General features: G+C 49.3%; 1 protein-coding gene across 2 annotated transcripts in view; it reads right to left on the reverse strand.

Moving 5' to 3' along the window:
* Positions 1–22,915, reverse strand: part of GRID1 (glutamate ionotropic receptor delta type subunit 1) — a 680,971-nt gene that overhangs the window by 257,976 nt on the left and 400,080 nt on the right. The window lies entirely within an intron of this gene.

Raw genomic sequence — 22,915 nt, forward strand, 5'->3', positions numbered from 1 at the left:
TGCCATGCTTGTGCTGCAATGGTTGTCAGTTTATTTACTTCTTATTGTCTGTCTCCTCTACCAGGCTGGGGGCTCCTTGAGGTCAGGGGCCACATCGCTTAAGTCACAGCTGTGACCCATAACCTCACACAATAACCAGCACATGGCAGGTGTTCAATGCATATTGTTGAATATATGAAGTAGAAGGCCAAGGCAGACAGGACCCAGTTAATTATTTTGTCTCCTGTATGTGTTTATGAGTGCTTTGTCCCTGCTTTAATTGGAAAGGCAATAGATTGGAAGAATTGGAAGAGACTGATGGTTTTCAAGCATGTCCCGTAAGAATACGCCCAGCGAGTATGTGCCAAGCGCTTGCTAAGCCCGAGGCTCCGTGCCAGGCCACCTACAAACCTGAGAGACAGCAGAGCACTATCAGATTATAGTCCTCTTTTTTTTCCTCGTATTTTATAATGTAATCTTTCTTACTCTTTTCATTGGAAAAAAATATAGAAAAATAAAAATGCTCAAAACCATCCCATAATCCATACCCATTTAAAAAATTCCCCATGTATCCCTTCAAATCCATGCCCCCCCGGGGGGGTTTGTCAGGTGTCCCCTTCCAAGAGCTTTTACAGTGACATATGCAAGTACATGACTGCAAATGGATATCACACAGCTGTTTTTATTAAAATCAGACCAAGACATACACATCAAGTTAAAACTCTCATTTTTGATTTATCAATATATCAGAATATCTTTCCTCATCGGTACCCAGAGTTCTGCCTCATTCCTAACAAGAAGCATAGAGGTGCCAGGGCCTGCACCAGCGACCCAGGCAACACGTGGCCCAGCAGGGCCCCAGGCCTGGGCAGCGTGAGGCCGGCACGCTGGCATCGCACACGGTTCCGTTAGAACCGCACTACATCCAGAGGGACAGGTTTGCTGGCGAACACAACAAGCACGTGCAAATGGAGCCCATGGGGGGTGCACTGGTGAGCTCTAGCCCCCAAATCCTTCACAGACAACACCCCACAGGACACAAGGGTGGGCACAGGGGCATTCCTGGGCCTTGTCGGGGCCGAAGGACACAGACTGTCCTCTCCAGCCTAGGGATAGGGCACCAGTCCCTGTGAAGACAAACAGGGCAGGAGTCTAGACTGGACAAGGGCTGCCTCCCCCTAGCTGTTGTTTAATCACATCTGTAGAATGAAGACAGCACTTGCCCCTTCCTGCCTGCCAAGGTATGTGACATGTTTTAAGTTCTCAGTCTCAGGAAGAGGAAAACACCAATACACCCATGCACGTGCCAAGCTTTTCCCGGGAAGCAGTGATGGGAAGTTGGCTGTTTCCACCCTGTCAGGGTTCTAGCGTCACTCACATCCTAGCTAGCAAGTGGGGACACTCCTCTAGCCCCACAGGCCCTCCCATGTGCTTCCTGAGCCCAAGGCCGGCACGAATCCTCTCTTCCCCAGGATAAATGCCGTAAGGCTGAAACTCCTTGGCCGCTCCCTCCCACGCCTCAGGAAGCAGCTGTGGTGTTCTCCCCGGCGTGCCCCAGGAGCCGTGTCCAGTCTACACACTCAGTTAACCAGGCTCTCTCCAGGGAAGCTGCAAGGACTCAAGAGCCAGAGGCTCTCAGAGGAGCCCTCAGTCCGGGTGGAGATGGTAGGGCACCTCAGGGTGCAGTCTTGGCCACCACCCCAGAGCCTCTCTCCTCTCCACACACAGACTTTCACAGAGGACTTCAGAAGCCCAGAAGCACCCAGGGGGGTCGGGGGTGGAGACCGGGTGGTCTGAGAATGCTCTGAGCACAGCGCTGGGCTCCAGCTCACCTTGACTCCCAGCAGTTCAGCATTTCCTTGACACTCACATGGAGGACTCTAGTGACACTCTTACAAATCTGCACATAACACAGAACTGGGAGGATGTCATAACATCTCAGAATGCTGGAACACCGAATTCAATCTAAAGAGATGCAATTTAACAAGGCTGAACTCAAAGCCCTATGCTTGGTTTCCAGTAGCAGAAGGGCAAACAGGGAAATAAAATTTGAAACAACAGCCTTGAGTAAAGACTAAAGACTCATGGAAAGGAAGGGGTTGATCTAACTGGGTCACCCCACTTGATGAAGGAGCCCAGGCATGGAGTGGGGCAGCCCGAACAGACTGTCAGTTAAAGTGACCAAGGATGCATAGAGGCTGGGATAGGACAGGTGTCCTTAAACACAAGAAGCACTGTCATGTGCAAGAGAGCTTGAAATTTCTCTGTACAGCCTCTGAGAGTTGATTTAGAACCAATGGCTCTAGTAATCAGGGAGGCAGATATCACCTCAGTGTAGGAAGAACTTTCTGAATTTCCACGTAGTTCAAGATGGAACGGGCTGCCTCAGGAGTAGTGAGGTCCCATCACAGGAAGTGCCTGAGCAGAAGGTGGACAGTGCCTTGTTCACAGTGCCACACGGGTACCTAAGTTTCAGCACGCAGGCTGACCCCAGGTGAGGGGTACGACTCCGTCATGCACTGGCATCCTCAAGTCTGGCTGCACATAAGAACCTCCCAGGGAGCTTTTACCTCTAGGCCCCCCACCTCCATGGATCCTCATCTACCCGCAATGGCGATGTGCCTTAGATCTTGTGTTGTTTCCGAGCTCTGTCCCTGACTCTTGGCCTCAGGGGCTGGGAGCCCTGCTTCAGGGCCGTGCTGTGCATCTGAAGGTGCAGGTACACTTGTGCATGTGAGAGGTCCCCCACTTGTCCCTCAGAAGCCAGCACTGCAGATGACCTCGGTTGCCAGGAGATCCCAGGGAGCAGGTGGGAGCCCTGGCTACCCTAAGGCGTCTTCCCACCTCGTGTCAGACTCACGCAGGGAAGATATTGGTGGAGAGAACTGATCAGAAAACCCCACGGGACAACTGGCCAACTTTCCTGTCCTACTTTTCCTACCAATTAAGCATCAGCTAATTTGTTAAGCCTCTTTCCACCACATGGAGATAAATAGCGCTTGGCTGCAGCCTTTTCCAGAGGGTGCAACACACGCAGAGGCTGAGATAGATGGGGAGAAGGAGAAGATACAGCACTTAGTAAGAACACCACCCCTCTCCACCCCACAATTACTGGAGAGCTGCCAGCTCTTTGGGAAGAGCTCTAAATGTTCACAGTCCAGTGGGTGTGTCCCTTCTTCCCCTCTCCTCCCAGCTGCATCCCCAGGTGGAGGCAAGTCCCCCCTTTGTCTGCAGAGTGAGGACAGTATGCAGAGCCCTGCAGGCAGGCAGAGTGCTTTCGAATCCCAGTCCTGCCACTTTTCAGCTGAGCGCTCCTGGGTGAGCTGTTCCACCTCTCTGAGCTGCAGTTTCCATGCCCATAAGGCATTTGAATAGCAGCAGTGCCATGGACGCTCTGCCCACACCCCCTCAAATCCCGGGAGCATTTTCCATTGCAATGATGCCCCATGTGTGTTCACGCCCAGCAGCCAACACCCCGATCCAGGCTGCCGGATCCCTGCTTGGCAGACACGGCACCTGGGAATTTCCACCTAACCGAGGACGGAGGGTGCCGCGAACACAGGTCCCAGCTGCCTTGCTCCCTGATGGGGACTTCTCCCAGTGCACTCTCAGCTGTTTCCAGAATTCCTCGGCAGGACAGGGCCAAAATCACCTCGCTTGGCTTCCTGTTCCAAATCTTCACTCCTCTACTGTCTTTCTTTTTTTAATTCCCCTAATTCTTAATAAATCATTGTCACCCAAATCCTCATCTCAAAGTTTGCTTCTCGGAACCCAACTTGAGACAAACACCTCCCACCTGGGGCTTTTGTTAAAATTAAATGAAATGACGTGTGACACTTCCAGCCAGGAAGGAGGTCACTAGAGACGATCAGTTCATGCGGAGCTCCTCCCCACCCCTGCTCCACACGTCTCCTGTGAATGTGGCCCAGCGCGCAAACCAACCTACCTGCCTGCCTGCCTGCCTTCCTTCCTTCCTTCCTTCCTCCCAGAGACAGCCCCCCCCCCCCCCCCCGCCGGCCTGAGAAGCGTCCTAACTCTCGTGGATGGGGAGTGACCATGAGCCTCGTCTCTGCCACCATGGAGCCACCAGTGACCAAGTGTAAATGCAGCCTTGCCAAATGGTAAGACCACCTCCTCCATGAGCCCAGAGACCCTTCAAGACAGCACAACGTGGCACTTCCCCCTCTCCTGGCCACAGTGTGGGTCGACAGACTGTGGGTGTCTGCAGGGAAGTGCTGACCCAACCAGACAAGCAAGGGCAGGTCCTGTGTCCTGCGGGTCCCAGTCACTCGCCCTCAGCAGGTGGGGTGGCTGGTTCCCTGCAGCCGGGCTTCTCTCCTGGAGCTGGGCACCGTGGCTAGGGGACAGCCCCCAAAGTAAATCGAGGCGGGTGGTGGAGGCTCCCCACGCTGGGAACTAGGTCTCAATCAGCCCAAAGGGTTGGCTGTGGTGGCCCGATGCCAACAGCCCTGCTAAGTTGCTGTGAATCCTGCAAGGCCTCGCCAAACCATCAGAGCCCGTCTGCCAGCTCCTGTGCCCTGCCGTAAATTGGCAAACAGAGAACTTGGGAGAAGAGCTGAAAAAGTGGAAACTTCCAAAGAGTCAAGCTGACTTCTCTTCCAGGACCTTTGAACAGAGGAGGTGGCAGATGGTGGTAACTGGCCCATGAACCTGGTGGGAGGGTGGACACAGGTAGCCAGCAGTGAAAGGCTGGATGTCCACGCCTGTGTTGACTCGTGTGCATACACATATTGACATCCGCATTCCACCCTCTGGAGAGAAAAGTGTGCTGTCATAGGCAGATGCGGCTAAAGGAAGCTGAGGACGGCTGACCCTCCCAGGCCTGGGAGGCCAGGCGTGGAAGGAAATGTGTCTTCTCCTCTGTGAGCAGCAGCCCCAGTCTGAACCTCAGGTGCCTTTTCCTGCTGGCATCCACAGAGCTGGGGTGTGAGTGACACAGGACACCCACATGCCATCCTGTGGGCCCCCTGTATGCCAGAGGGCATGTGGGCTCTGCTCTGGCCACCCTAGTCTCAGTTTTCATAGGGAAATAGATGCAGGCCAAGCAACAGCTCCCAGCTCCCAGACAGGTTTTGGACAGAAAGCAGCCACTGAACGCTGATGAGAATGCCAGGTGGGAGGGCCGCTCGCCTGGACGGGGGCTGGGGACATGGTGGTGAGGATCAGCTCCAGGATCCCCCTAGAAGGAAGCACAGAGGACAGGGGTACCGAGTGCATCAGAGGAATCACCTCCAGCCTGGGCCCCTTTCCCTGTGTTCACGGCCTTTCATGAAGGACCAAGCTGGAGCCATTGCCAAGGGTGACAACAGCCTGCTTTTAGTAAGCACCCTCCTCGAGCACCTGTCGATACTTAGATACGTCACCTCCACGTCACAGCCCACAGGCCTCATTTACTCCCAAGAACCTAACAAGTCAGGCACTGTTCTCAGTCTCGCTCCCCAGACAGGGACCTGACACCTTGACCTAGATGCGCATCTTGCAGTAAGTAGGTCCCTTAGCCAGTATTCAGCAGAGGCTAGATTTGAACCCAGGTCCAACTCTCCCCAAAGCCTGTGTTTTTTCCCTCGGTCAGGCTGCTCTCCAAAGGCCCAAATGACAGTCCAAGAAAGTGTACGAACCTCTGGGCCTGACCCTGGTCCCTGACAATGAGAACAAAATGGTCTCTTGGCTCATACCTGAGAAAACACCGTAATGAGCATGAGTGCCTTCCTTCTCCAGGTTATCTTCTCATACGCCTGAGACCATTATTCCACTTGCATTTCTAAAGTAGGAGCCTGCCTCACTTTATCTTGGCCTAAAGGAATAGTACATGGAGTGGAAAAAACCTCCACATGGAAGCCTTCCAGCAACACTGTTGAGGATTTATTTTACAAAGTGCAAATGCCACCGATTATTTATGTATGTGTTAATTGTTGGCCACTTATCTAGGCACCCCCCCAACACTGGGAGCCGAAGATAATGAAAGCTTGTCGGCAATTAGCATCTTTTTAAAACCCCAACTCTAACATTTGAGAACATTCCCCCCATGGAGCCCAGGGCCTGGCATTTTCCCAAGGACAGATACTGAGCTAACTTTAAAGGCCCACTGCTGCCTTTGCAACAAAACGCTATTTAGGAACAATGCTCTCTGTGCAATGTCACCCCTCCGAAGCACAAGGGAGCACAACACCCTCCATTTGCAAAGAAAGGGAGTAGCTGGCTGCATTGCAAGATGGTGGATGATCTGAGGAACCCATTGACAAGGAGATCAACCATGCACTCACCGGGAGGCTTGAGGTTCAGGAGCTGTGTCCAGAGTCACGAGGAAACACGTCAAGAGCAGTTAGCACTGAACCATCTTGGGCTACCCTGTACTTCCCAGGGAAAACAGCCCAAGATCCTGGCCCAGCTGCTTCCCCTGTTTCCCCTGCCTTGTCCCTGGAACCTCTCTGGGCCTGGCTTTCCCCTGGAAAACTGTCCTGTCCTGAAGGTCCAAGTCTCCCATGGCTCCCACTTCAGCTCCATCCTTACTTCCGGATCCCACTGGGAAATCCTGGACCCAAGCAGGTCTCTTTCCCAGCATCTCCTCTCAGGCCCTTCCCAGAAGCCAGGCCTTCCTGACCAAGTATGAGTGATCTGTTCCCACCCGTCTCTCTTCTAGAGCTCTCTTGAAGCCCAGAGCCCCCAACCTTGGTAGAAACAGGAAGCACAAAACTTGGGCACAGGAAAAGGCAGCTTAGCATGGGGGGGCGGGGTGTTGGTCACTGCAGGCTGGTGGATACCAGGCAATCAATCCTGGCTCCAGCAAGGCCATCTGGGAACGGGGCGGGGGCAGAATGTAGCTCTAAAACACAGCTCTGGGGGATCCTAAGAGGGTCCTTTTTGTTGATGGAAAACTGAGCCTGTGCCTGAGAGCTCAGGGAAAGTGCTGGCTGGGAAAGGCTAGGCTCCGGGCTGGTTGTGGGCTGGTTGTAGGCTGGGGGCAAGCACTGGCACTTAAAAAACACCTCCTCCGGCCCAGACCCTGAGCTAAGCAAGCCCTCTACACACACTCCCTCCCTGAGTCCTTACAACAGCCTGCCAAAGGAGGCTCTGATTTGCCAACTGCAGATGGGGAAACCAAGGCTCAGAAAGATTGAATGAGTTGCCCAAAGTCCCCCAGCAAGTCCGTGTAAGCGGACCTTTCAGATGTATAACCTATGTGCTTCCTACTGCATCCCACCAACGCGGGGACGGAGAGAAGACAAAGCTCACGCTCAGCACTTGCCATAGGTGTTCAGAGCGAAAGCAACAGCTGAGACAGAAGGCAGTGCAGGCGATGGCGTGCCCGCAGGGCGGGGGCCTGGGGAGCTGCAGGGTCCTCTGCAGAGTCTGGCCCTGGCTTCCAGAGTTTCCTGCCACCCGCCTCCAGAGCTCCTGGGTCAGGTAGATCTCTGGTTGCCAAAGGATTTCTGCATCGGGTAAGCAGCCTCCTGTCCCTTACTAGGAAGTGACCTCCTGGAGGTCCAAAGTCTGCTCTAATTACCACAAGCCACTTGTCGAACACAAGGCCTAGCAGATAGGGATGTTCAAAATGTGGCTATGGCATGAATGAATGGGTGGTTCACATCCTGCTCATTTCCCTGGTGCTGAGTAGGAGGAGGGCTGGGCACACGAGTGGAGCCCTAGTACAGTGAAAAGGGATATTGACTCACAGTCTTTGCTTTGCACGGTACCACGTTAACCAAAACCTGTGCACACAGGACCTGTGTCCTCACTTTGCGTGGACTTGATTATGCACTTGATTTGGGGTTAACACTATGCCATGCAAAGTGAACACTGCCTGTATTTGAAAATAACGCCCTTTTTCTACACATCTGAGAGAATCTGAGAATAAAACAAAGTGAACTTGAAAGTGGATGAATGCAAGATGCCATGACCTTTGGGAGCTGACAGAAACGTGATCAAATTCAGAGCTTTTCCACCGGGACATAATTTTCTTCTTTTGTGCCGTGTGCCGATCCTCCTGGTGCAAGTTCCCATACATCATGCTTAACAACACAGTAAGTTCTAGACCAGTTTGGTCCATTAATGGCATTTAAAAAGATATTGCTGCAACACTAGAGAAAGAGTGTTCGGCATTAGATTTTTTTTATATATATATTGGCTAGGATCTCAGAAAAACTATTATGTTGCTATGGGGAAAAAAGCAAGAAAGCAAGCATTATGCTTTCTAATTCATGTAAAAATCTGACAGATGTGAACAATTCCTAGTCCATCATTAGACCTCCCGGGCCTCAGTCCTCGCTGCTGACCAAGCCTGAGATAAACAGTGAGCCCAAACTGCCTTCCTCGCGTGTGCACCAATGGCAGAAGTGCCAGCTCACAGCCTCCGGGGGATGAAGATTCATTACAGATCATTTGTGGATCCTTTAGATGAAATAGAGGCAGGTTCCAGGGCTGCGCAGGAAGTGCAATTTACTGTAATAAAAAGTGAGAATATGCTACATGTGGACAATTTATGAAGAAACGTTAATATCAGCAGAAAAATCAAATGGAGTCTGCTCACAGGCACGATCTGTTTAATAAGATCAACTCGGAGAAGCCAAGCCAGGCAGTGCCGATGAGTATTGGCTGATGGATACTCGGATTTTAATCAATGGTCCATAATTTCCCTGCCACCTGGAGGGCGCAGAAGCCAAATAAGGCCCTCGGTGTTCTCACTCTTGCAGACACTCAGGCTGTGCCTTGATGGGAGACAAGTGCAGCCGGCTTTTCTACCCGATTTTGTCTCACGGAGGGGCAAGACGTTCAGGCCCTTGGCCACGTGGATGCCGCCACACAATCCCTTTCGAGGACCTAGATGTTCAGTAGAACAAATCACTTCTGAGATTATTTATGCCTGCTCTGCTTTGGCGAAAGCAGCTGTCAGCCTCTGCAGTGTGGGCTGTGAACAATCTCATGACTCGGTCCCCCAAGGGCAGGGGACATGGCCCTTGGGTGGCAAGGTGAAGGTTGCCAAGCCATTTCTCATACACTTTGCTCTTCAGCTCCAGCTTCAAGCGATTTTCATATACAAGCAAAGCTAAGACCAAAACTGATTAGAAATGTTTTCTTCTCCCTCCCACGGGTATTTCCACATTCATGCTGGAGCCTGAGAAGCCACTGCCTGCATGGAAAGGCTAGCTTCAGGAAACCACAGCATCAGATGCTGCTGAAGGGAGGTGTGAGAGCCATTTGGGACAGAAGGTCCTTCCCCTCCTGGTGCAGCTGTCAGCCCCAGGGACCCTGACCCGCAGGGACGTCCACTGGGAGAAGAGCTACACTGCCTCGCCGCTCAACTAAAGCATCAGCGTTCAAGGTTAATTCCACGACCCCCTCAAATAGCGCTCAGGCAAGCCGCTTCTGCACATGGGTCTAATTCCTTTCCTCAACCCAAATTGTTTTTAAAAGATGGAAGATGTGAATTCTTTTTAAAGCAATAAAGTTGAAAGTAGCTATTCTTTACCAAGCTGATAAGAGCTTCTGAGTGTAATTTGTATTCCTTTTTTATGAGCCTGACTTTTTAGAGAATGAAACAGAAAGAAAAATATCTGCTGTTCAGTTCTGGAGACAAGAGCTTCTTCCTCCTTGGGGTGCTGGGGAAGAGCTCCCTGGCCCAGGAACTGTCAGGAAACAAGTCCCTGATTTGTGACATGAGAAAGCGGGGTAGAGGGTGGGCAGAGGGGACAGCTGGGGTATAAATAGCTGCTCACCTGAGCCACCTCGATGCTTAGCTTAGGACCTGGCCCCGGTGAAACTGACTAAGAGGCCATACTGGGGCTCTGAGGTCTTGACAGAAAGGAGGAGAGGATATTACAAATTCAGCAAAAATAGAGTGTGAGAGAAGAAATCTGTTTTCTTTAGAGTCCACAGTATAAGTTGCTTGACAACCAGTAAGACTGCCTCTCCGCAAGAACAAAGCCCCATGCAGCTGAGTTCCAGACCTGGGAACGGCCAGGAGCTTAGTTTTTGCCCAGAGCTTTCTGGGCCCCACAGTGAAGCCACACAACTCTGCATTTGCCCCCAGAGGAGGTAGAAACAGAATCAGGAACCAAATGTGCATGAGCTTAGTCCTCTGCGTGTCACCCGCCTGCCCCACCCACCCCTACTGCCAGCACAAAGCACCTGGCATTGCTTGGAGAGAAACTGTGAACACAGGGCTTCTAAGGAGACAGTTTGCAGGAGGCTGGAGGTGAGAAAGGGCGTTAGGTCTGGAGGGACGGGGGTGGAGTCACATGTTCACATCCTGTGAATGAGGATTTCACACGACGAGGCAAAAATCAGTTAGGCAGAATTAGCCATGAAGATTTCTAAACTCACAGATAATGAATGTATGGTACCGAAATCATAATTTGCATAATATAGAGACACCTGTGTCTGTTCCCCTAACCTGCAGCAATGATATTTCTCTACTGCCCTCAATTAGAACTTCACTTTACTCCCTGAGGGTACTGACTAAACCATCACACCCCCTCGCCCAGCCCTGTCCTCTCAGGTCACTGCTCTATGCAAACGGTCAGACCATTCTGGAACCTCTTCCTGCCTGCAAGTTAGGACAGGAAGTGCGTGGCCTGATCTGCCTTCAGGGCAGCCTGGCCCTATGGAGAAGCCCTTGAGACCACGCACGCTTTCTTCTCCTCGGGTTTCTTGTGCTCAAACTGTGTCAGGCGCCACTCCATCCACCACCCGCTGGGGCAGACGTGGCGTTGTCTGGGCTGAGAACCACTCGGCTGTGAGTTCAATGTGCACATGAGGCATCTCCTCCCTTGGTCCTGCTGTGGCTTAAAATCCAAGGTGGGAGGATCCATAGCACAAGGCGGGCGTTACTCCCTGAAATGCCGCCAGGTCCCAATACCCGGCGCCTTCTGCCAGGCAGCGGAGCCTGGCTCTCACCCTGTCAATCGGGAGTCCCCAGATTGTGTTCCATGGAATGGACGGGTCTTAGAAAATGCTAAAAGTTTCTTATAATAAAAAGGAAATCTGTGGTTTAGAAAGTCTGAGATACAGCACATTTATACCCCACCTCCAGAATCACAAAGCCCACTAAAAGAAAAGTCCTCTTTTCACAGAAACTTATCGAACTTGGTTGAACCCAGTGTTTATCAAACTCATCTCCTCAGAATACTAGGTTTCTTGGTTCAAGGCATACATTGAAATTTCACAAGACGCTAAGGTTACACAGGAACAGAGCAGGGCAAGGGAGCTCCAGGCCTTGGGGGCCCAGGAGAAGGGGTTGGGGTGGGGTAGGCCATGTGGGCAGGTTCCCAGTGGTCCGGGGAACTCAGTGGTTTGGGAGGGAGGGAAAGGGTGTCCCACATGGAGGGTGTGAGAAACACTTGCAGGATTTTGGTGACCCAACATCAGAGAGTCCTTGATTTGTGGAGATGCCCATTGTGTGCATCTTGGCCAGAGGTTGCAAAGAGGGGACAAGGTCCCTCTCTCCAGCCCTCGGAGGCCGGCACAGAACCTAGGCCGGCACAGTGGATCCCTGGAATCTTAAGAGAGTGGCCCAGAGAACTAAACCATTCACAGCGGGAAAGGCAGTCTTGTGTCCAATGACGGTATCTTAAACAGTGTCACCTGGGGGTGACCTTGGCCGCGTCTGTGCCCATCCAGCCCCCTACAGTTTTCTGGACCTGGTTCTCCAGCATTCTGCCTACCTCTGTGAGTTGCCCAGGATCATTTGAATAAATTCCTTTTATTTCTTATTAACTCTGTTTTAAAACTTTATACAAACAATAGGGAACATAACATTTATTTTTTAAATTTGAATATCAAACACTAGTAAGACCAATGTGCTGAATAAGAGTATAATCAAATGTTTTAAAAGGGAAAATAAACTGAGTAATTTCAAAGCACAATGTGACAATTACAGACAGTAGCTTATAAACCTATTATTCTATGCTCAATCATAATGTTTAAAAGGCAGTATTAAAAGCCTTCTGTTGACAAATGGCAGTCCCTGGTCCTACTGCCACTCCTCGTCCTGCTTCCCAGAGGCAAACACTTGTAACGCTTTCATCTATTTCTTTGAGATTTACTTCCATGTTTCTTCATCATAATTAATCAAGGTCACTCTGCTATACTTGGTTGATCAATTTTAAACATTAGCACTATTATCTTCCTGATATGGTACAAGCAATTTAAATCGCTCATCCAATCATTCACCCTTTCGTTTCCCTTCCCAATATTTCCAATTTGGTTATATCACAATTTTTAAATTAAATCAAAAGTGTCAACTCTATTGCAGTTATGATACTGTTCAGTACTAAGCCAAATAGCGGACTATGATTATATCATTTCTTTGCTTATACAACTTTTGCTTTTCTTGCATTAAAAGTTGCCTTGATTCATAGTTATTTGTACAAGTTCTATGATATAGTTTTGCAAATTCTCACCCACGTTAATAGGCTTTCAGTTTCCTTCTGCCCTGGAGAGCGCCCATCACAGCTCCCGCCACTGCCGTCTAGCCCACGGGTCCCTGGTCGGATGACAGGGGCTGTCCTGAGACCTGGCTTTCTGCTCCAGTGGTTGGATTCCCTGCACCCGCTGTGGCTTACCTTTATCATTTTGGGGTTTGGGGCTCTATTATTCTGAAGCTCATCCTAAGAAAAGGTGCATCCGGTATACATTTTTGAGTCTTGTATGTATGGATTATTTTTATTTTGATATAATGTTGATTGCTAGTTTTGCTTAGTGCAGAATAGGTTAATATTAATTTTCCCACAGAAATAGCACTTCCCCAGTATCTTCTAGCATTGGTGTTACTCTTAAACATCCTCATGCCATGCTGATTCTTGTTCTTTTCACATCATCTGCCCTTCCTCCTCCTCCCCTCCTCCTCCCCCTTTCTCTCTCCCTTTTCTCCCCACTCCAACCTGATGCCTTGGTGTGGGTGTTCTTTTCAGTCGCTTCGACTAAGAGCTAAATGGTTATAGGACTGTTTAGTCTGGAGACACATGTCTTTTAGCTCTGAGACATTTTCCTATTTATTTCTTTGATATTTACCTTTTTCCATTTTTTTTCTGTTCTCTTCCTAGAATTTCTATTAGAAGAATATTGAACTTCCTGAACTGTGCCATGCATTTTATCAACTTTTCTCTCCTATTATATACCTCTTTGCCTTTTTGCTTTATTTCAACTGGATTTTTAAAGTTTCAGTTACCACGTTTATCTTCAGTTGCTACTTTGTGCTCTCTGTTCTTTTTCATAGTATCTTGTTCATGTCTTAAGGGTACAGTATGTTTTTATCTCTTTAAGACTATCAATAACAGGGTTTTAAAGTTTTCTCTTTTTCCCTACATTATTCAGTTTGTCTGGGAACCTTTTGTATGTTTACTTTGTCCTTTCTCTTTCATATAAGAGACATTCCTCAAAAGCATAATGATCCTTAAATGTCCTTTCATATTTAAAGTGGGCATGACAAAGCTCACTGAAGGGTAGGGTGTAGCTTGTGGGTTGGTGGGCTTTCTTGCCTTTGCACTGGAAGACAGCCCTCTCTTCCACAATGCCAGCGCGGGGAAGTCTTTTCTCCAGAGTTGGGGAAGTCTTTTCTCTAGAGTTGTTCACTTTCTCCAGAAAAGATTCCTCCAGCTTCCTGTCTGAAGGGTGAACTCCAGCCCCTGGCATTCTGGGAGCAGATAAGAAAAAGAAGCCGAAGGTCACACTACCTAACACATAAGTCTCTACTTCATTTCTCCTGATTTCTGCCACCTGCCTCACCCCCACTTCCTGGGGTCTCTGGTGTTGAGGCTCTCAGAAGCTCGAAGGTGGAACCAACTCACTTCCCAAAGCAGCTCCATTATCAAGCACTGAAGCTGGAACATCCTCACATCTGCTGAGCCAGTTATCCATCCTCCATCCGCTTTCCATTTCCCAAAGACTGGCCCTAAGCTCTCATCCATTGTGGACTCCTCTCATGAACTCTTTGATCTTGTGGGTTTGTAACATCTTAACCCTTTACTGTCATTTCAGCATAGTTTATAGGAGAGAGAGAAACATGGACAACCAATGAGAACTGTCTAACCAATCGGAAGTCCATAAATCCAAGGTCAACCAAAAGGCAATAAATTTTCTTTTTGCTCAGGCTAACTAGAGCAGGCTTGCTTAAGTTAACTGGAGCTAACTAATAGAAGGAGGCTGGAGGGGTCACAGCAGGGGCTGGGGCTGACAGAAGAGGGCAAGTCAGTGGTCAAACTAGAAGTAAAAGGAATATTGGTTTTCTGCACTGAGCGTGGAAAACTAGCTGAGAACCCAAACTCCAAAACTTCTTATACAGAACTTGCAATGGTTTGAGTGTCCTCCAAACGTGTGTGTTGGAAACTTAATCCCCATTGCAACCGTGTTGGGAGTGGGGGCCTAACAGGAGTTGCCCGGGTCATGACAGAACAGCCCTCAGGAGAGGGTTAATGCCATATTTACTGCAAGAGCAGTTTCCTTATAAAAGGATGCGTTTAGAGCCTCTTGCTCTCTTTCTTTCACTCTGTCTCTCACGCTCTCTGGCTCTCCTGCCTTCAGCCATGGGATGATGAAGCATGAAGACCCTCTCCACATGTGGGCCCCCCGACCTTGGGCTTCCCAGCCTCCAGAATTATAAGAATTAAATCTCTGCTCTTCATAAACTACCCAGTCTCAGGTATGCTGTGATAGAAGCACAAAATTGACTAGAACAGAACTCATTTTCATAAGCTTTGGGAAGGGGGGAACCTGTGGCTAGGCTTTGGGATGAGAGGAGGACAGCTCTCTTCTCTGCTCCAATCTGCAGGCCTCGGAGGCTGTTCAGAACTGCGTGTTCTTTGGAATTGAGCAGTGGAACAGGCACGACTTCACAGAGAATTCTTGATCAAGCCCACAAGTCCGTCTTGAGCTCTGGCTCTGTTTATCACTCGTACAGGGGAAGGATGTCAGATTCTTATCCTACAACTCCATTCCACAGCCCATTTAAATGAACATCCATCAGGCAACCCAAGGTAAGGAAAGGGGAGGACCCATCAGTAACCTCAGGATTGACATTATATCAACAGGATGTGCACGCGGGCTGGGGATTTATCATAGCCTGTTCAAAGAAATAGTTCAAACATACTGGCTCACTTTGATCAACACATCTTTGTAGAAGGATGAATGACTTAAAAATGTACAGAACAGAGGATCTGAGCTCCTTCAGCATAAACACAGGCTAGTGTTTCCTAGGCATGCTCTCCTCGGTGACAGCGCGTGTCGGGGCACAAGGGATGCGTCTCTTTCCTCAATCAGATGGGGGGGGGGAGGGCGGACAGATGGTGCGTGCAGTCTGTGGGTGGGTGAGCTGTCTCAAAGGGCCTCTGCTGGAGAAGTGAGAGCAGGCTGGAAGAGGAGGAGCAGCTTCAGGGAGGGTCTGGAAGAGTGAGGAGGTTCGGATAGATGTCAGGAGGAAGGAGGCCATTGAAATCCTGTGAAGCCAAGAAAGAACAAAACATCTCCCTGCCCTTACAAATAGCAATACATATGTGGATAAATTACTCTGAGTCCAATGTGCCCACAGGGTGCCCCAAAATAGGGACTAGGAGAACCCCAACCTGCAGAAATTAGAAACACACACACAAAAAAAAATGCAACAAAGATAAACAGCTCACCAAGTGACACACCACCAGGCCAGCTGTGGATCAGAGCTAGGGTCTGGGCCATACTCTAAGAGTCTAGATTCTCATTTATTGCCCCAGCACGAATCATATGTTCTTCTCAACAAAACCACTTTACACATCACTATCTGTACAAATATGATGAAAAGTACTTAACTTTCCTTTCCTAATCCCTTTATGTTGAATATGTATGTGTCTTTCAGAGCAGAAAATGCTGTTAGTGTGAAAAGGGCAGTGAGAAGCCACAGGCAGACAGAAGGTCAGTCCAACCAGCTGGGGTCACTGGCCAGGCACGGCCCGAGTGCCAGGCAGCCCACCTGCTACAGGAGGGCCAGGTGGGAGGGGGCTGTGCAGGGAACTTCCGTCACTCCGGGGGCAGGTCGGTGAACACCAATCCCTGCCCATGCTAAGTCCTGGGAGCCTTGGTTAAGAAAAAGCCACTTTGTAACTTTAAAGCCTCCAGAGTTTTCCTGGCTATTTCTACAAAGATGAATTCTAAAGAGAGTTCATATCATGGATAAAAATGCCAGGTGTAGACTGCAGAGAAGTGGGTTTGCAAAGTCAAGAGCAAAAGCATTTAACATTGACTGTGTGCTGACCACGCACAGGTCCCAGCTAACCACTCTGTACAGATTGCCCCACTGAATCCACAGAGCCATCCCATCCTGGGTACCACCGTCATCTCTGTTATGAAAGATGAGACAGCTGATGCCGGAGGTGTTACATCACTCACCCGGGGTCTCGCAGGAAATCAGAGGCTGAGCTGGGAGAGGATGTCAAGTCTGCCAGTCCCCAAAGACTCCTCAATTGACTTCCAAGGGAAAGCATGGCAGGGTGAGACGCCACCTGAAGGCTGGAAAGCCTCAGAGATGAAGTCCTGACCCAAGGATTATGAATGTCCTCCCATAAACCCGCCCCAGTGTGGCTGGACACAGAGCTCTGAGAAGGAAGCATGGGGGTGCCCAACCTCCAGACAGAGGGGGCCTCGAGGGCCAGTATGCACAGAGTGTCAGCCCCTTCCTCGGCACACCCGACAGCCTGGGCACTGGAGCTGCTTTTGAGTGACCAAAAAGTGGCTGTGTGCCAGGTCTAGCCCAGACCACAGCTCAGCCCCTCTGCCCACTAACCCTGGCAAAAGAGCCAATTATCAGAGCCAATTGCATGGCAATTTCCATGTGCACACAATGGGTTCTCTGTGTCAACTCCCTTAATCCCCTCAGCAAGTCTTTGAGGTAGACACTGCTGCTAGCCCCATATTACAGATGAGTAAACAGAGGCACAGACTGACTCTTTTACTTGTCCAAGGCAGCAGAGCTAGATAGTGGTAGGGGCTTAAATTTGAACCTGGAAATCTGGAGCCAAAGCTCAGAATCTAACCTCTCTGCAAACTACCTTGCCTTATACCAGAAACTATTCTACTTTGGGCATGCCTAGTAAATACTTGTGGAGGCCTACTATGTGCCAGAGCCAGTGTGTGAGCTGGGAATACAAACATAACTGAGATCCTGCCTACCTTTCAGGGTCTGTTGCCTTCAACACAGACACATAAACAGGTATAATGAAGTGGGGACTCTGAGGAGAGAAGGAGTGCATAGGGCACTATGACAGCACATAGTAGGGCCCCCAGCTCGATCTCAGAGTGTCAGGGAAGGTTTCTTGGAATGGATGACACTGGAGCTACATCTTAAAAATTAGGTGGAAGCTAGCCAGAAAGACAGCCTAAGAAACACCAAATTTTAATTCTTCTAAAGCTCTTAAGCTCTACTTTGTGCCAAGTCAAATCCCTAGGAAGCTCCAAGTCTGGATGATATCATTTCGGCTTTCCACAGAAAAAGTCACGCTGAACTAGAACATCATACTGTTTATGCCTTTGGCTTTCAGCCAGGGCTGAGATATAAGAAGCAGCCATTTGAATCATATTTGCATTGTTTGTAAAACTGCAAGCAAAGACACTATCCATTATGTTGTTCTGTGTCCCTTATCTAGAAACTCATGTGATAAATGCCTTCTAAGAAAAGCATAAAACTAAAAAAAAAAAAAGGATAAGTTAAAAAATAGAAGCCTCTCTCCCAATGGACTGGTATTCTTCTTTGTAGTAAGCATTGAGGGCTATGAATTCTGTCTGATTCTGCTTGTTGCCTTGCCTACCAGGAAGCTCAGGGCACAGTTCAATGTTAAGAGCTTCCTTTAACCTATTTTTCCTGGTATAAGGATCCCTTTGCCCTTAGTTATTTGACTCTTAACATTGTAACTGTGTTTTAATGAATTTATGGTTTTATATCTTTTTGTAACTAGGCTTCCGGTTATCAATACTGTTGTGGCATGGTGCAGCACGTGGAAAACAGCCCAGCAGGCTTTCTTAACACTCAAAGCACAGCCTGCTCCCCAGCTCATCGATACCTACCACTTCCCAGTCTTTCTTTTCTTCAAACTTGAGTGTCCCTTTGTAACCTGAAGCGATAAGCCCAGATCTGCAGTCAAACATAAAAGGTCCATGGGCAACTATCCTATCTGCCGCCTGTGGGGTCTCTGCCGAAGTGTCTCCCCAAAACAGAAGACAGACTTAGCCCTCACCCCTCTCCAGCTGTGACCCTGCCGACTCCAGGACTTTAGGACTGCTCGGAAGACATGTTCCGTAGGAACTCCAAGCATCAGGGCCAGCTGCTGAAAGGCATTTGAGATCACTTTGTTGAAAGCGGGTACTTGGCCACCTGTCAGAATGTATGTGAATGTCTCTGTATCACCCAAACTCTGATGCTTCATCTTGGCCTGACCAGTGATTTTTTATCCTTATACACAAAATAAAATTGCTATGAAGCATTACAAAGAGGATGCCTGTGAAGCACCTGGCATACAGCTGGCACTTAATAAAGATGGTCTCTTCGTTTGTCCTTTCCATGCTAGACTGCAAAGCCCATGAGGTGAGGACTGGGTCTGTCTCACTGACTGTTGTCATCCCAGTGCCTGACGCACCCTTCCTCCATGGCGTCTGAGTGAACGGTGGGGTTTCCTGACCTAGTGTTTGCGTGGAGGGGCCTCAGAGCCGATCGCTGTCCTCTGACGCTGCTTCTCCGGTCCGGTCCTGCCCTGCCTGTGCTGGTCTCACTACAGGGGTGGGGGCTGGCTTCCTGGCTGGATCAGGACTGGGGGCCCTGACTTGGGGACTTGGACCCCAGGATTCTCAGACCCCTCTTGAATCTCTGTTGTATTCTCTCTTGGAATACGGCTTGCACTGTCCTCCCCAAGGTCCCTGAAGGAAGGACATTTCATCCTTCTCCGTGGTGGGTTCTGACCCAGTTTCCTTCTGCCTTCTCTCGGGGACCTGTGAGAACATTCAGATTCCTTACCCGTTTTCCCTCCTTCCTGGCCGGGATGGATGGATGGGTGGATGGACCAAAGGCACACACGTATACTCTTTGTGCCACATATGATTTCCTCAAGAAACTGCTCTTCACCTACCTGCCTCCCAACTCCTGTGAGCTGAGCACCTGGCAGGCCCCTGGAGGTCTGTTGAACAGAAGTGAGCTGCGCTGAATGAAACGCAACGCAATTGTTTGAAGTGGATATGGGTCGTTCCTTATTCCCATGCTGAGGAAAACTGGAGACACTGCAGTTTTAAAAAAAACTAGCTTATAGAACATATACAAGAGAAGAACTTGACCCTACCTTGAGAGAAGTGAGCTTGCAATATTTATATTGAATTATTTTGATGTTCAATTAAAAAATATTTGATTAAAAGATAGTGAGTTTTAAAATAGTATTAATACAATCTCTTCTGGCCCTAAGTTTAAAGATCAGTTTAGTAAGTTAATTTTAATTCACACTTGTTTTTCAAATCAATGGAGTTTAATTTTATAAATGAAAACAATGCTCTGATTCCCAGTGGAGGCCATTACCCAACTTTGCTGATGGGAACCCAGCCCAGACCTAGAAAGCAGCCCCTCCCCCACCCCGGGAAGTGCCGCAGTGTATATCTTGGTCCCTTCCCCACGAGTCCTCACTCGGGCTGTTCTCTCTCACTTGGGACCAGTGATTCTCAACCCTGCACATCTGATTCGCCCGGGCAGCTTTAAAACATCCCTGTGCCCAGGCCCCATCCCCAGCAATTCCAGCCTAATTCATCTGGGTGGGGCCTGGACAAGCATTAGCCCTTCTAGGGAAGAGCAAGGATGCCAGAGATAGAGACAGCCAGGAGCAGCAAGATGTGAAAACTGCCAATCCAACATAGAAAAAACCGACACAGGAGGTTCCAAATGTTGGGTAGCCTGGGGTCATTTGCTGCAAGGGCAAAAAGCAACACTCTCTGATTGGCTCCTGTGGGTATCAGGAAACCAGAACTGACCCATATGCACAAGAAAAGGACCATTTCTCTTTGTATCCAGCAAAGAAGCTGTGGGGAAGGTCCTGCCCACCCCCTCCCCATTTCATCTTGGTCTTTCTTAGCTCCTGCTCAGGCTCAGCCCTGTGGCTGCCCTGGCTGTGTGACCATGGCCCGTTGTCCTCAGGGGTCTCCCCTGCTGAACTGTGAGATTCCTGAGGAGCTGAGTCTGACTAATTTTTATAACTGCAATGTCTACACCAGCGGTTCTTAGCTGGGGACAATTTTACTCCCCTACAACTCAAGGAGCATTTGGCAATGTCTGGAGAGATTTTTGGTTGTCATAACTTGAGGGGAGGAGGCTGAGGGGGAATCTAGTGGGCGGAAGTCAAGAAAGCTGCTAAACACCCTACTATGCACAGGACAGCTCCCACCACAAAGAATTAGCCAGCCCAAAACTGTAATAGTGCCAGGGTCGAGAAACCCAAGGCTGGCCCGGTACTCAACACAGAGTAGACGCTGCGTATGAGAAGGCTGTTTAGTTCACATCAAGAACTTCCTTCTTCCCACACTTATTCATCATCCAGATAAGGCCCAACATGACCTATCAACACCCAGGCTCTTCGTGCCAGATCTGCTGGCTGTCTGGTCTCAATGTGACGAGCGTTTGAACTTAGTATTAATATATTCTACAAAGCCACCCCCCAGCGGCGTTCCCTCAGGAGGCCTCATATGCCTCCATTCGACGATAATCCCAAAGATCTTGCCAGCGGGAATCTGGGTGGGAGAGCCTGGCTCTGTAGGACAAGTTCTCCAGGAAAATCCACCTGAATTCAGGAGGAAAATATCCATACACATTTATTTATCGGTAAGACCCAGTACTGCAGGAGAGGTTCAGCCACACCCATTCCTCGCTGTTGCATCACCAGCGTCTAAACATGCAGCCGGGGTTAAACTCCCGCCCTGCCCTTCAACACAGCACTCTCCAATTTTCATATTACATATTCTAAAACTAGAACAACAATGAGCGAAATCATTATTTTTATTTGCGCACTGACTCTTTGCAGAGTTTGACGTAGCTTAGCTCCTGCAATTCTCACAGCAGCCCTGTGGGGTAGTTCCTATCGTGGTGCCCATTAGACAAAGGAGGACAGTGAGGCCCAGAGACATCATGGAATGCCATGGCACGACACAGCCAGGACCGGACCTCGGGGATGTGAGTCAACATGCTGCAAACGCGTGGAAGGCTCTCCAGTTCCGATCAGCAGTATTCTGAGGGCCGAACAATTAACAGCCCCGGCCCCTGTGGGACATCCCCGAAAGCAGCAGATTGGAAACAGGCCAGAAAACAATTCTGCCAGCCCTTAGCTGGATCACTGCAGGCAGCCCCTCAACCCTTGAGTCAAAGAGCTTTAAAAAATTAAAACTTCCTAATGCCAGCAATAAAAATCTCTCATATCAACCCAAAGAAATCACACAGAAATTCATTAAGTAAAATCTCTTTTTAAAGTTAATTTACTAAAAAAAAATTAATTAAGTGAATTTGAGCATGGTTGTTCAAATCTGCCAATAGCTGATGATTTAAAAAGTGGATTATGACCCCGGTAGCCCCCTGGAAAACTGGGCCTTGCCAAATGGCTGTCCCCTAAAGCCAACCCTCCACAGGCAGGTGGTGGCCCAGTCCCAGCCCCACCTGGTGCCTGGTCTGTAGGACGCCCCTCTGCCAGCCCACCTGAGCTGCCTCTCACCTGGGCCAACAACAAGGTCAAGGTCATTCCCAGCTCCCCCTACTCAAGTAGGCCTTGCTGGGCCCCATGACGCAGACAGAGATGTTCTTCTCGGTACACGGAAAGGATCCTACCTGTGTCAGTTCTCCATTGATGCTGCAGCAAATTACCACAAATTGAGTGGCTCAAACAACACAGATTAGAAGTCTGTAGGTTAGAAGTCTGATATGGGTCTCACGGAGCTAAAATGAAGGTGCTGGCAGGCACAGTTTTCCTCTCTGGGAGCCCTAAGACAGAGTCCGTTCCCTTGCCTTTTGCAGCTCCTAGAAGCCGCTCGCGTTCCTTGGATCCTTCCTCCGTCTCAAAACCAGCAGCAAAGCATCTCTCTGTGCTTTTCCCCAGCAGTCAAGATGCTTCTCTTCTGCCTCCCTCTTATGCTCTGACAGTCACTTGGGATCACGTCGGGCCCCCCTGATAACCCAAGCGAAGCCCCCTGTTTAAGGTCAGCTGATTAGCAACCTTAATATTTGCAACCTTAGTTCTGTTCCCTTTCGCCACGTAACATAGCCGTAGGTTCCCAGGGTTAGGACAGGGACTGCTGGGGGGCGGGGGTCATTATTCTACCTATCGCACTTCTTGGATGGGGTAGCAAATTATCAGAGGAATTATCACAGTTCTTTCCTGATTCAATTTGAATGTCCTTTAATGGGACATGCCCTCTGCAGTTTGCCCCGTCCCTACCCCTCTCTGTCATCTTTCCTCAACCCTCTGCCTCCATTTACATTATCTGCCTGGCCCAAAGAGGCCTCTGAGTTTTCTGACCCAGGCGTAGTGAATCTTCAAGAAAGGCCAGTCTTGCTTAGCTTCAGCTCTTCTCTTAGGAAGCTGAGCTCAGAGGAGTGACCTTGTACGCAGGCCCTGAGCACTCCCGGCACCATGCCATCTGCAATCCTCTCCAAAGCTACTGGGGTGAGTAATGAATGCAGATTCTGGGGTACACATTGACGTGGCTTCTGAAAAAGAAATTGGAGAAACAGCAGTGTCTATTGACATCTGGGTGACTTACAACTCTAGACATATATCTCTGGAATGATTTATCTGAATTTTATAGACCCTATACTTCTCTCAGCCGAAACCCAGTTACCTCCTCCACAATAACTCATTGGATGGATTGCTTTAAAGTTAAAAGGGTTCTGGGAGAACTTTGCCTGCACGGTTTAAATCTTGTCCTCTGTGGAGGTTCTGTTACACTT

This window comes from Eulemur rufifrons, chromosome 28 (assembly GCF_041146395.1).
Source record: "Eulemur rufifrons isolate Redbay chromosome 28, OSU_ERuf_1, whole genome shotgun sequence".
Lineage (NCBI taxonomy): Eukaryota > Metazoa > Chordata > Mammalia > Primates > Lemuridae > Eulemur > Eulemur rufifrons.